The sequence below is a fragment of the Ambystoma mexicanum genome, chromosome 1q (genome assembly GCF_040938575.1).
Source record: "Ambystoma mexicanum isolate Mex_15411 chromosome 1q, UKY_AmexF1_1, whole genome shotgun sequence".
Lineage (NCBI taxonomy): Eukaryota > Metazoa > Chordata > Amphibia > Caudata > Ambystomatidae > Ambystoma > Ambystoma mexicanum.
Window position 1 is genome coordinate 161401330 of NC_090922.1, and position 13133 is coordinate 161414462.

The 13133-nt window shown below is 46.3% G+C and overlaps 1 protein-coding gene across 2 annotated transcripts in view; it reads left to right on the forward strand.

The window, feature by feature from the left end:
* The window catches only part of GSE1 (Gse1 coiled-coil protein), a 1546392-nt gene that overhangs the window by 441558 nt on the left and 1091701 nt on the right, over positions 1 to 13133 (forward strand). The window lies entirely within an intron of this gene.

Here is a 13133-nt window from a genome sequence, read left to right on the forward strand (position 1 = left end):
CAGAGGTAGAAAGGGTTTCACAAGGTGACAGCAGTGCAGAGGAGCAGTCCTTCAGCGGGTCACCAGCGATTCCTCGGTTCAGCCTTGTGGTTGCAGGATACTTGGCTCCTGTATTCCTTTGTTCGTGAGAACTCAGGAGATCGACATGGTAGTGGCGTTTCCAGCCCCCTCTTATCCACGGTTCCCTTGGCGCCAAAACGGAGGGGACCCAATGGGAGATCCGCTCATAAAACACTCACTCCATACGTGGACCTATCACGGACCACGGTGGTCCCAGGCATTCACACCACACTAGACTCTCTGGCACCCAGGATGTGTATTGGGACCAGACATCCCAGCCCACATACTGGAGGCACACACAAGGCCTGTAGAATACCGCGAAAGCATCTGTGTTTCGCGGGAAAGTACATGCCCAAATAAGGAAGGCCCCGTGTCGGCTCGACCTGGGGAAGGTGAAGGGAGCAAGACGGTCAGCGGACAGGACAAAGGAGCCTCGTGGTCTGGCCATTTTGGGAGCCAGGCCACCATTTTGGGCTAAGCGCGAGAAACGCGCTTAAAACGCCAAAAGAAGCTCAAAAACACAAGAAACTATCGTTGCCACCATTCCTGTCCGTGATTCACTTGCACCGATCAGTTACAATCCAAAAAGGGTATCTAGGGCCTGTAGAAGGCTAGAGACCCAAGAGAGCAGTAACTTAGCTTACAGTGCCCTCTTGTGTCATGTTGCACGAAAGCCGCAACATGATAAAGAAACTACGGAAAACAGCGTTTCCCGGTACTGACTGTTTCCCCATAAGAATGGAGCGAAAGCCCAGAGGAGTGCGGCAGAAGGCTGCACTTCTCTGACAAAGTCTAGATAATGGTGAAAACAGCAAAAAGTTTAGGGGTTGCCACATGGAAGGAAAATTACCCACAATTAAGAAATCTTTCCTAACACTTGGCACAATGTCAAGCCGTCCCCGGAACAATAGCGTTTGTGGAAGCTGTTCAGTATGGGAGATTCGATGGACGGGAGACCGGGACGCCGTTGTAGGAGAATTGTGTTTTTAGCAAGTATGACACAAGACCCTGCAAGAAGCTGGCGAGGTAGTGGCACGGCCTCCAGGAGGGGGTGGACTGTGCAGTCCGTAGCAAGTGCAGAAGCTGCAAGGAGCCAAAGGCTGCGGAGGTGCCACAGCAGGCCAGAAGCTGTCAGAAGATGCCGAAGAGCAAAATGAGGATCATGCAGATCCCAGCCAGAGAAAGGAGCCTGGCGAGAAGAGCCCAGAAGGTATGGAAGAGAGTGGGCTGATCAGTGGGGGCACCAGAGACTCCTAGCAACCAACTAACGGCACATGGGAAACAGGGGCATGCACCAGTTTCCTAATTTAAAAGCAAGCACAAGTGAACTGTGCATAAGAGGAAATCTTCCTGTGTCACTGATAGTGCCAAATCCACTGACCACCAGAGAAGGGTGAAGGACCCCAATGTGAGAGAGTGTGACTTTTGCATCCAAGGATGTGTCTGTCATGTCAGTGGCAGCTCCAAGGCCATTAACCATCATAAAAGGGTTGAGAACCCAACGATGGAAAACAAGATAAAGATACAAGTCATCTTCCTCGTGTCAGTACTTTGCAGGGCAGTGAATCAAGTGGGCCAATCCAAAGAAGAGGCGAAAGAGAAACTACCCAGAATTGGAAAGAGATACAAGTCATCTTCCTCGTGGCAGTACTTGAACCAAGTGCACCAAGTCAAAAAAGAGCTGAAACCAGAATTTGGTCTTATAGGTGTGAAGTCTGGTAGAAAGACGGCCAGAGGAAGTGAGTAATTCCCCTGATTGTGATGAACTTGAGAGCAAGATACCAGGAGAAGGGAGTCATTCTCCTGGTAGCTGAAAACAACAGTAAAGCCCAAGAAGTTCTGGCAAAGGGAGTCATTCCCCAGGCTGTTTGAAGGAACAGAAAACTCGTACTCTCAGGAGGTCAAAACAGGGCCTGGGGAAGGGAGTTATTCCACAAGGCTATTTAAAAACGCACACTAGGAAAAGGGAGCCACTTTCCTGACCCACCATGAAGAAGTACCAGAGTGTTTGGTACTCTGTTATTAGGGGAGGTAGTCATTCCCCCCCTGATAACACGTCAGAAGTATTGTTGGAACATGACTAGCTGGGGATGGGCGCTGTTCCCCCCGACAACGTCTGAGACATTTGACTGTTTTGAACTGAATAGAACTGTTACAACAAATCAGGAACTTGAACCCAGAAGGGAGTCATTCCCCTGGGATCGGCAAGAACGATCCTACTTATGTTATAGTTTCTAGTCTGAGGGGCAAAAGCAAGGTTTTTATGACACAGGATGGTAGTCATTTTGAGTTGAGACATTCTAACAGTTACCTTAGATCTTTTAGTTGATGCAGGACACCCCCTCCCTTAGAGATAGGGATGGGTAGGTTTTCTTTTCTCTTTTTCAATGAATAAAAGTCTTTGGCCACAAATATGCCACCTTTTGTGTCCGTCTCCTCCTTCTGCATCCTTACAGTACGAAGGACCTGATTTAGTGTAATTTCACTTAAGTAACCTTCTCCATTCACATACACTGACCAATTAGATTCATGATACACTTCCATTAAAGGGAGTGGTTTCTGATCTATAAACGTCAAACCCATATATTCTGGAGAGACTCACTCGCTGGCTGGCTGACTGCCTATATGACTGGCAAACTGATGGATAGGAAGGGGGCGAGGAAGAAGAATTCACAACAAAAAGAATACAAATTGAATCGATTGCTTTCCTTTTGACCCATTTTGGATTAATAGAAGTACACTGTAAGAGAGGCCTACCTGGAATTCATAACCCATGCATGCTTCAGTAGAAGAGACCATAGAAAGACCTAATCCAGAAAAAGGGAGACCAGGCTGTGGTGTGATGCTGACTCCATCTTGATAACTTATGCCCACTTGTTCCCAGCGGAGGGGGTTGAATAGGGATTAAAAGGGTGCCCACCTGTCTGTTAGACAGCCAAAAAGAAATGTTTATGTAGGCACAACATTAAGGGGATATAATTCGAAGGGGAGCAATACTCTAAAGGGGATTAGATTAAATCCCAGCTCCTTTTATTTATGAAAGTACTGGAGGGCCGGGGTATATATATTGACTGTACATCCTGAGGAATTTACAAATATATCAAAAGTGTATGTGTTTCTGGAATTATAGCTTTAATATAATAGGTCCTATTCTGTATATACTGGGCGATCCCCTGGCTCATTTTATGTGTAATGATCAAGCACAGAAGTAGTATTCTGGGAGCCAAAAGGACATCTCGCGGTGTACATACTAGACAAATAAGGCAACTGAAGTCATTCCATGGTTACATCACCAAGCAGAGATCTGTTACTGGCGCTGAGCCACGCAAGACAAAGGGGAAAGGGCGATTAACTGCTACCCATTTCCCCAACTTTAAGCCGTTCACTGAAAAGTGCAGATGTGCACTTTCACATACGAATGCTCAAGAAACACCAACCATACCCATTAAGTATACATTTTCCTTTTTGCAAGCAGTTTACACGCAGGAGTGTTAAGTAGCCTGTCTTTTAAATTGAGTCCCTGGAATGCTCTTTGAGATGCTCCCAAATCTGTTAGGCAGAGCGGAGGCGTTTGTTTATTCCAAATAAGTAGAGAGATTTAGAAAGGCAGCAATGTTCTTATTTAATTGTGTTTTTATCAAATGAAAGCATTATTCTGAACTGTCATGCATTTTTCAATCCATGGTGGATGGGCGCTCAGGTAAACCGAATGTATATGGTCAAAGGGGAAAAAGGTCAAGTTATAAGCTACTAGTGAACCATAAAAAGTCACTTGCCACCTCAATTCTATGAATGCAGACCGTAGACTGTTTCTTACTTGCCAAGGGTAAATCATCACAAGCCAATGGCTAATGGTGAGTGCAAATATTGCACCCTGCATTCGTGTAAAATGGGTGTGGGTGAGTTTGTTTTTGAAGTATGGGTGTGCATGTGAATGAGTGGATGCTTTGTATGTATGTGTTGTTTGACTGTGTGTGTCTGTGTTTGTATTGAGCCAGTGGAGTGGGTGAGGGATGGGGGTTGGGGCACGGCATTACTTGGCTAAGCTGGCATTTTTGGGGCAGCCAGTCTAGCCCTTTCTTACTCTGGATTAACATTTTATTCTGAGAAATCGGGATAAAACAAACATGATGTGGGTTGTGTATAGACTGCACTTCATTGTGCAGCCAGTTTAGACATGTTTTCTTACTGAGGCGTGACATTTTTAAAAGGTAGGGGCAGCAGTAGTATGTCCCTATGTGGGGATACTGCCATATGTTGGCAGAACCATTGTGTTCATGTTTTCTTATGATTACTGGCATTACGTACAAAGCAAATCTGAGTATGTTCTTATATAGGAAGTCTGCTATATTGGTGCAGCCAGAATGGAAATGTATGGGCACAGTAAGTGTGAAAATGTGTCTATATTGGCATATACTGTGGGCGAAGGCACCAACACTTAAGGGACCAGCTCCTGTGCACTGTTGGTGACTTGCATCTATTGGATTTTTGGATTGGAGATACGCTACAAAGCCCAATTGCAAACTCTCTGGCTTGTTACCCAGTTTTTCACAGAAAGTGTGCTGTATAAGACACCATTTGAAAGCAATATTAAAAAGAAATCTCGGGGGGAGGGGAGAACCCCCACAAGCACCTTGGTTGGTTCGGACTCCCTTGCTATACTAGGTCGCTCTGCCATATTTGTGGGACGCATTTACAACCCTCCAATTAAAAGAATTCAACAGCCGCCACTGAATCAACATTATAGTTTCATAATTTCACACTATCACTTAAGTCAAATCTTTGGCATCAGAGGGACGGGCTCGAACCCCTAACCTTTCAGGTAACAGTGACATGCATTAACTGATTGCACCACGGAGACTGGCTGGGCCCTGGCCACATTACAGGGCCTGTAATAGCGGTCAGTGAAAAAACTGGTCTGTTCGTAACGCCCTTACATTCACAGCCAATCCTGCTCGCTATACAGGAACAGTGCTAGAAATGGAAAATGGAAAAAAATACACTGTGGGTTCCCACCACTGGCAGCGCAGGGGTGTGCATTTTCAGGGCGCATTAGGAGTTGGACTGCAGTCTGGGAGGCACAAGTCGAGGGACCATGCGAGTGGACGCCGCTCCCATGGGATGGGCGTAATTTTAGGGGGGGACAGGGGTGCTTGCCCCCCCCCACCAACTTTTGTGGCACACCATTTTGTCCTCATTCATTTGGCAGGGGCCCCTTTCATTTAGATGTCATGCCCCCCACCCAACATTTTCAGCAAAGTTACTCCACTGGCCGCTCCTCACCAAGTGTATTTAAGAAATATAAATAACAGGCTTTGGCGCTTCAGCAGGAAATCGATTCCGACCTAGTGCCTCTGAAACGAGACACTTTATCACACCTTTCATTTAGATGTCATGTCCCCCCCCAACATTTTCAGCAAAGTTACTCCACTGCCCGCTCCTCACCCCCGTGTATTTAAGAAATATAAATAAATAAATAACAGGCTTCGGTGCTTCAGCAGGAAATCGATTCCGACCTAGTGCCTCTGAAACGAGACACTTTAACACAATTCTACCGGAACGTTCGCTGTGAACCCGTAAAATGTCTCATATTGACATCCTATATACAGACGTTTTGATAAGAAGCTTAAGCAGCAAAGTAATAGGAAACTCTGTTCTCTTGGCAAATGCTTTTTTGTCGTGTTTTTTTTCCCCTTCCAATCGTGAAGGACTAGCGGGATAAAATTAGCATATTTCACTTTGACGTCCCGTGAGTGACGTCACTTTCAAATGTGTATCAGAGTCCCCACACTTTATTTTTAGGACTCGATCCATGGTGCAGTCCTACTTTTATGTTGATGCCGTCCGTATTTTATTTAGAAAATCTGGTCACTCTACCCTAGACCCTACGATAACGCAATTTAATGTAATGTGCACATGGACCAGTCTCTTCAACTAATTACAATTTGACTTCAGGCGCCCCGATGTTCGAGTTTTTGTTCATTTAGTGTGGCTTTGCAGTCGGAAGAAGCATTTCAGAAATGGTCCCCGTGACCTTTCTAAAGAATCTTTTTCAGGCACTTAAAACACTGTGATACAGTGTTAAATATGAATTCAATTCCCAAGGTGCTGCTTCAAGACGGACACATCAGAAAGGCCAATTAATCTCTCTTCTGTTGTGATGCATTGTGACGAGCTGGCCCTCTGCGGGAAATCACCCGCAGTTTATCCAATATCAAGGGCCGACCTTTTCAGCAGCTGCGTGCACGCATTACTGGTAGTGCAGTTGTGGTAACAGCTCCCTCGGTATCCTACTTGATCAGAAGGAGCCTTCCTGCCTCGGCTGCGCAGAAGACACCATGCGAGTGGGATCTGCGCATGAACGCAAGCAGTTCGGTGTGAACCTAATGGGATGGCAAGGGCTGCACATACAAGCAAGTCGGAGTGAATGGGCATCAGCATGACCCATTGTGTTGAACCCAGGGGCGTTGCTAGGGGGGGGGGCTAAGGGGGCTATAGCCCCTGATCTTTTGGTTGTAGCCCCGGATAGAATCTCAGGAGCTACAGCCAAAAGACTAGCTAGCCCCCAGTCCCAACAGTACCGACATCAGCTTAGCCCCGGGTCTTTTCCAGACCTAGCAACTCCCCTGGTTGTACCCCATGGCTAGCAATTATCTGGAACAAATCTTAGTTTTGTCATCCACTACATCTGTATAGCTGGCCATCCTGCTGACACCATAGCTTAGCTAGGTTGACCCTGTTTTCTCCTGGAATTCCAACTATAATCTTCACTAATTGTGTTTAGACTACCAATTATCCAGAGTGATACCAATAGATCTGCATAGCTCTTGTGACCAATCAACTTCCGGGGCACCAGTGGTCCAGGGTTGACTATCGGTTTTTAAACCACCAATCAGTCCCACACCTCTAGTACACCAGGAGGGATCTGAACAGATTTGAATAACAAGCAAGTTATAAACCTCCTTGTCCATTTTTTGGTAACGGAACACTTATCTCAGAAAGGTCGTGGATTGTGGGTTAGTTACAACACAGAGAAAATACAATTATTACCCAATGATAAAGCGGACTGTCCATCAAGGTTGTATCAAACATATCTACTTTATTTGTATAACAGACCGCTCTAGCAACACTTAAGCAATGTGCCCCGAGCGGTGGGGGCATTACCGAGTCAGGTAATGCCCCGGGGCCCATAGTTATAGGCCCGAGCGAAGGGGAAAAAAAAAAGTACACATACCTGAGTCCCCGGCCGAGGAGTGGGGGGGTGTCGAAGGCAGCTTCTCAGCCGTGTGGAGGCTCGGAGCGTGGATAGCCCTGCCTCCGCCAGCCCCTTAGGCAGTAATGTTTATATGATGTTCCTTAATATGGTTCATAGCTTATTGGCGTACATCGAGGTATGTTCCAGAATCTTTCGAAGGTGTTGGGTGCCGATAGTTACGAATGTTGATTGAGGATCTGTATACTTTCTTATTAAGTCTTTGTGCCGAATTGGTAATAGGCTTCTTCAAGACTCTAGACGTTCTTCAGACCGAACTGTGACTGGCTTCTGACAATCTTAGCATAATTCTCAGAAGCATAATGGGTTAATGTAGCAACATGTTTGTGGTTAAGAACATTATTCTTAGTGCGCGCGACATGTGGTACACCGGTGTGTAAGTCTAGTGTATACATTTTTGCTGCCAAAGCCAACATGTCACCACCTCGTCGGAATGGGATTTGCTGCTTGTAGGGGGTAAAGTATTTCTGCCCCTTAAAAATTGCCTTAACAGTGCAGGGGAGCAGCTTCCAGGGGGTGGGAGGGGGTATGGGGAGGCAAGTCTTGCATGCTTCCAGTGTGGAACCTAGTCTGGTTTCTTATGTGCTGCCTGTCGGGTTTGGAAGGCTCCATCTGTCTGTGTGTGAGCTGGTCGGTGGCTCTCATGGGAGCTGCCTGACTTTAGTGTGTCTACTTTAGAGGTTCTTGCTGCGTCCATTTGTCTGTCAAGTGCTGCCCAGGAGGCGGCAGTTAATGGGAAATGCCTGCTAGGACAAGGTCATCTTCAGTGACCTAGTTACATATTGCATTCCAAATATTTCTGGAAAGCTCCAGTGGTTACTCTCTGATAGGCCATTGGATTTGTTTCGAACAAGATTCCTACCAGGTCCTGCATTCGATTAATTTGCAGCAGAAAAAAAGGTGAAGTAAATAAATGCAAAACTTTAAGTTTTACTTTGTGGAGCTTTACATGTCCAAGCAAATGTGCCACGAAAAGCTGAATGGCTGTTTCAAGCAATGTTCTAAAAGCATGTGAATTCGTTTTGACAATACGGCAGTTTACATGAATCTCAATCTGCCCCATGCTATGTGTGGATGCCACACCCAGCCGTGCCTCCTTTCCACACAGCCTGGGCGGGAAAGTGGAAGAAAAGTACCTAAGTCACATTTTTGTTTTTCAGCGAGTAGAACTAAGGATTTGGAGATTTGTAGGCCCAACCTTATGGGAAAAGCAGCAAAACTACCAGTCCCAGAATGTAAAGTGCTGCCGAATAAAAAGCCTGTGCGGCTTGGTGTTGAACCCGGACCACTTATTGATGCCCAGAGCCTTGTTGGAATTCACTCCCCTACCTTTAGAGGGTCAGGCTGTAGAAATGCCAGGTTAGACAGAGCAGTCATGGCAGCCACCATTCTGCAGATCTGCTCCTGTAGTCCTCAAATATTTACCAGTGGTCGAAGCACGGGCGGCCTTAATGGCACCAGCCCTGGGTGAATTGGCAACCCACTCCCCGCGTGCCCCTGGTCAACCGGGGGAGAGGGGAGGATGCGCCACGTTTATTTTCAACCTCCTAGCTCCAGTGCCTTGCAGGGAGCTAATCTTTGGGATAAGAAGCTCATGCTAAGCTTGAGCACCCTATTCCAATGCAAATTGCCCCGCTCCCGAGCTAGGTGGTAATCATGTGAATAGGTTGCTGATGCAAAGCATCAGCGCTCTATTGTCATTGAATGCGCCCCGCTGCCGCAGGCATATTTAATGGTAAAAGGGCGCCTGCCGCGCCTTCTCTCCCTATGCCAGCTCAGGGGAGCCCTTGAAAGACTCTCCTGAGCTGGCGTGGCGGAGGCTAATGGTGCCCTGGGGGGCACGGTGCCCCGGGCCATTGCCTAGCCCGCCCTGTCCTAAGGCTGGCCCTGGGTCAAAGTGTACAAAAAGAAGTAGTGGGACTATGTTCCCTACTGGCCTGAACCCGCTTCTCATAAACCCAAATCGCCCACGCCTCCACCCGCATACAATACAAACCCCTCCAAACACATGCACCGGCTGTTTAAGGCAAGTTCAGTGCATTGCAGTAAAAGTGCAAGTTTCAACTTCTTCCTACACTTTTATTTGAAAATGAAACCATCCGGGAACGGTTTCACTTTAAAATAAAAGTAGGGGAACAGTAAAACTTATTATTTTTTTTTAAAGCAGAGGACCACTGCTCCCACCCACTTAGACCACTGATATTTATAATGTTCAGTATTGTGTAAGAAAGCAGAACAAGGTGAGCCAGAACCCCAGCATCTACAGAACGTCTTATATCCTACATGGGAAAGCACAGGAGGTCTGTATCTGCATATTTTCGATGCGTCTTTTAATGAAGGAGCGAAGTTAGATGGAAAAAGCAGGTTCAGCGTTGAGTGCCAAAATGTATTAGTTCTGAGCGGCTACTTCAATTGTAATTGGTAATTTATAACACGCATCAGGGGTTTCTAAGCACGGAGCCGGGGATCGAACCTGCCTTACTCCTGGTCGTTTTGCTTCCAAGGCGAGCGCGTTGCCCCTGAGCTATCCTCCCGACTAAACTGCTCCTTCACATGCAGGTCACTATTCTTTGTCTAAGCAATCCAGGGTGCATCACTGCTGCTGGCTGGGAAATGGCATACTTACACCCCTGGGCAAGATATGCACCTGGCAGTTTTTCTTTGCCAGTAGACCAAAATCTGGCTTTCAATTTTCATATGAACATGAGGAATTAGAAAGTGAGCCTGTGCCAAAAAGGCCCGAGCCTTTTCCTCTGCATCAAAATAACGTGCGTTGTTTTTACCTGGCATAATGGTAAACATGTTTTGACTTTGGACAATGAAACACCATGAATGCCACACCGAGATTTGACCTTGTGACACAGAGGTCGTGCAAATATCGGCAGCAGGCATCAATCGCCCCATGGGGCTACGTTGCCGTTCTTGTACTGCATGCAAGTGTACATCCTTGTATTTGCAAGGATCTAAAGACACCACACTAATCCGTCACTAAATAGTATTTAGAAGAATGTTTTTCCACTCACTTTCCCAACTTCTAAAATGCTCGAAATCAGTGGAGATGGCCGGTTTTCAGCATACACACAGCTGTTTACCTTCTTTGTATTTGAACATGTGCTGTGGAGAATCAGCACACTTTCATTTTTAAATTGTATACTTTGCCTTGTCATTATTTTGCAGAGACGCACTCTTCCTCTTTTTGCCCTTTCAGAGGGAATGACGCCGGCCTTGCATAACCAGTTTCTATTTAGAATTCTTATATGTTGTTAGGTTATGTGACGATTCACTGGATCGCGTCGCTTCTCCCCAGAGGCGGAGCCCCTCCCTGTGAGGCTAGGGAGGTGAGCCTGCTACGCAACAATCCCCCCTGGGGGTGGAGGCAAGCAGGACCTCACAGCGAGAGACTCCTGTGACGAATCCTGCAGAGTCCTCACAGGATCCTCGCCTGGAATCTCCTCCCAGGTGGCCAGGGGAAGGCAGCCGCCACCTGATCCTAACCCTGGGGCTGGTGATAGCAGGGTGGATCACCTGGCAGGAGAAGGGCCCTAAGGGGGAATGGGAGGATTCCGTTGGGAGAGATGTAGTATTTGTCTTCTTCAGAGAGGGAGATTTCTAGGGTGCCAGTATTTAAGGGCATGTTGTCTGAGTAAGACTTCCTTTCATGAAGCTAATTACATTGAGGGTAGTGAAACCTTCTATAATCAAGTAGGAAATAAAACACGTGGGAATTGTAACCTTGATACTGCGACTTATAATAAATATGACACTCCCTTAAAGTTGAATCGGTCATTAAATCATTTAAAAACTTTTTTTAAGGATTCATTTTAGAAACCTTATAAATTCAATAAAGTGGAATTTTGTAATTATGAAGAAAATACAGAATCCGTACATTGGGGACTTTAAGTCCCCCAATGCCTTACCTACTGGGACGAGGAAGAGGGAGCCAGAGGCACTAAACTATAAGAGGCAGGCAAATGGTTCTAATGACCCACACCTGAGCCGCTTGAATATAAATGGCCCTCTCAGGTGCTGGCCATTAGAAGCAGAGCCAGGAGGTGGAGTAATTGCAAATGCTGCTGTTTGCCGTTGCAGCAGAAGAAGAAAGCCAGCAGAGATGCTGGGCCCGCCTCTGTATGGAGAGCGGGTAATGGCCATGAGAGGGTCTCCAAGCGTGTTGACTTTCATTGCAGAGATTTTGCAGTGGGAAGCGAGATTGTAAGAAACTTTGCCGCAGGAGAGAAAGTTTCTCAGTATTATTCAGTGGAGTGTCCCAGGAGCGAGGGATGCTCCTTTTCCTGCCGGCGGGCTGCGTGAAACCAGCAGAAGCAGATTGCAAGTCAACAGAGGAAGTAGAGAGAGCTGCGGCAGCGAGTCAATCGGAGGCGTATGACTACATCAGTGAGTTTCCCATTCAGGGGTAATCCCGGTTTTTGTCCTGGCAGGGAGCGTGAACCAGCATAAGGGACCTTTAGTAGCAGTCCTGACAGATTAGTGAACCTTGAGAAACTTGTTGAAGTACTATATTGTGGTTGAATACAGTGGAAAAGAATAAGTGGCAAGACCACTAAAGTGCTTCATAAACTGTGTTGGAAGCAACCTTGCATAACATTGCTGTTGATGCAGAAACATTGTGAAATCATTTGTATTCTGTTAAGAAGGCGTGTTGAACCTTTAACTGTACTTGAAGAGACAAAGGGCCTCATTACACGGTAGGCGGTGGACCAAGGTGCTATAAGCACCTTGGTCCATGCTGGTAAATTACCGGCACCGCCTTGGAGGGAAGGGGAATTACCGCCCTATTCCAAGGTTGGCGGGGCGGTAATTCCCCCTTCCTCCATTGCCCTTCTCCATTCCCATTTTTGCCCCATAGGGCATAATGGGAATGGGGAAGGTGGCACCCTGGTCCCTTTGCGGGTCCCTACTTTAACGGCTGGTCTACACCAGCCGTTAATGTCGGGTCCTGCAAAGGGACCTCGTAGTAAGGCGGTAAGGGTTAAACGTTAACCCTTACCACCTTCCGTGTAATGAGGCCCAAAGACTTTGCATCAGATTTAATTTGTGGTTAAGAAGTCCAAATGGAAGACCCTTTGGAGTAAACCTAACTTTATAATTACAACTTGTATACAACTAGGAACTTTCTTATTTGAACTTTGGGTTAAAAATCATGCTATGAACTTGGGCAAGGTGAGCTGACCTAAGTTACAAGGATTTACAGCTATCGGGTTTATTTTGAACGCAACTGTTATTTCTGTTGCATTTGAACTACCATTGATAACGATTTTGAGTTTGATGTATGTACAAGTGTGAGGGACAGATTCCTTTTATTAGAATGTTTCCTTTAGTTATTTTGATAGGCAGGGAAATTAACTTTAAGATGGGGATAGTGAGGCGTTTGTCGCACCCTTAAAATGGCTAATTGCGAAAAACCTTTACCAAGTTGTCTGCGTCACATTTCTGACCCCTCACACTTCCCTCCTCAGGACAAGGAGTAATGTTCCGTCAAGGAACTTCCTATGCCCACTGTATGAAAAGTCCACAATAACATCAAGACTTCCTGACAACCATCCCACCCAGGTCAGTGTTATTGTAACATCACATAATATAACCAACAGGAAGGCATGCATACTGGGAAGAAAATGAGTATGAAAGATTACACAGCGGTTGCAAGTCAACCATACTGGGATGAAGAAGACTGAGCGAGTAATGAAGATCGCTCCAGAAAAAAAGATGAAGAACTTTGCATATAAGCTGGGGAGGACCCAGTACTTTCCAATGAAAAGGAAAGAAAAACTTCTTCACTGGG